The following is a 1814-nucleotide window of genomic DNA, read 5'->3' on the forward strand; positions in this document are numbered from 1 at the left end:
TATCTTACCTTTTTTTTTTTTTTTCCTGGTTTACATAGAACACAGTGAGTGTGGGTGTCAAAGCAAGCATTCCCAAGTGAAAACATTTTATTCTTCTGGTCAATGCCCCAGAAGGACCCCAACTTTCATTTCACTGAGAAACAACGGATGCACACCCAGGTGAAGGTTTTATCTGGTAATTCTGAAACCCAGATTTCCCAGGAGATGGGAGTTCATGAGACCCACAGATTCTGACATTATCCTCTCTCTGCCTCCTCCTGAGAACACAGTAAGTAGGATAATACCAGGGAAAATCACCTGGGGCCCCAGGCAACCCACAGTTTCATAAGTAATTAGACATTCTGAATCCCTTGATGAAAATGACTTTAAAGTGTTAAATATTTGAATGTTCAGATTTAAATCAGATGCTACATGAGCTCGTTAGTAGGCCAGTCTCTGGCAAGCCCAAGGGTCCCTGCCATCCACTCACCGCCTGACACCATGGGATTTCTTTGAATCCTAGTACTGCTTGGGTCCTGGGCTTTCACCAGAACAGACAGGCTGTTTGTGCCTTGTGCTCTGAGCCAGCTCTTGTGCCCTGTATTTTCCCGATGGCTGTGGCTGTGAGATGGCTTCTGATATTCATCCAGAACTTGCAAATGAAAATGTGTCAGAAAAGGAGGGAGGGTTTGCTAACACAGTGCTTGGCTCTAAATGTGTCTGCTTGCCTTTTCTGGACGTTTCAAATTAGTGATGCTTTTGATATCTTGTATTTCAGTGAAGCAAGAATTAAATGGGAGGATAGCGAGAAAGAGAGAGAAAAAGATGGAGACAGGCAGTAGACTATCGATCACAATGTAAGAAGTGAACTTGAAATACCCAGAATCTAAGAAAGTGTTCCTGGTTTTGTTACTGCCCCTCCCTCAGGATTCACTTCCCATAATTACCTTCCCTTGTCGGTTCAGTATCTGGAAACCCAGCAAACAATCTCCGCTCATTAGTGGGGAGTATGTCCCAAGTCCCAAGGATGCCTGGCGTTGCTGACCATACTTAAACTTTACACGAATAACCACGACACTCCCTGCTGAGGGAATGGCGGCCACGAGACTACAGAGCAGCACCCGCAGGATGAGGAACGGATCCCACCCTGCCTGAAGTCGAGTGTGATGCTGTGATGTTCCATGATGCAACTCAGAGCGCACACATTATTATAAAACTCACCGATTCTTATTTCTTACTTAATATTTTCAGACTGTCACCACAGGTTAAGGAAACCAAAGCAATGTTAAACATCAGATGGAGAAATAAGATGACTATATCCCCTCTCTTCTCTGTCCCTCACGTGATTTACTGTCTGGATCCTCAATTCTGGTCAAAGGTGAATCCCTACAAAAAAAAGCTGGAACATTCCTCAGAAGTTATAGGCGTTGTTCTTTAGTTACAGTTGTAGGAATAAAGGCTGGAGAAGGGGTGGGGGACGGTGGCCCCGGGTGAGGGTCCCAAGTGAGTGGGGTCCCAAGGTTTAAGGGACCATGTGGGAGAGCAGAGCAGGTTCCATAGCAGGCGAGGGTGACGGAGGCCGGAGGGAATAACACACCAGGCAGATGGAGCTTAAATGAGGAGTTTATTTAGAAAGGGGAGTGAGGGGGGAGGGAAGAAACGTAGAGACACTGGGAACAGAGAGGAGAGAGGGGGAGAGAGAGGGGGGAGAGAAGGGGGTAGCCAACGGAAAGCAGGAGAGAGAGAGAGAGAGAGAGAGAGAGAGAGAGAGAGAGAGAGAGAGAGAGAGAGAGCAAAAGAGGAAGCAAAAGAGAGAGCAAGTGGGCAGGGGTCTG

This window comes from Phodopus roborovskii, unplaced genomic scaffold (assembly GCF_943737965.1).
Source record: "Phodopus roborovskii unplaced genomic scaffold, PHOROB, whole genome shotgun sequence".
Lineage (NCBI taxonomy): Eukaryota > Metazoa > Chordata > Mammalia > Rodentia > Cricetidae > Phodopus > Phodopus roborovskii.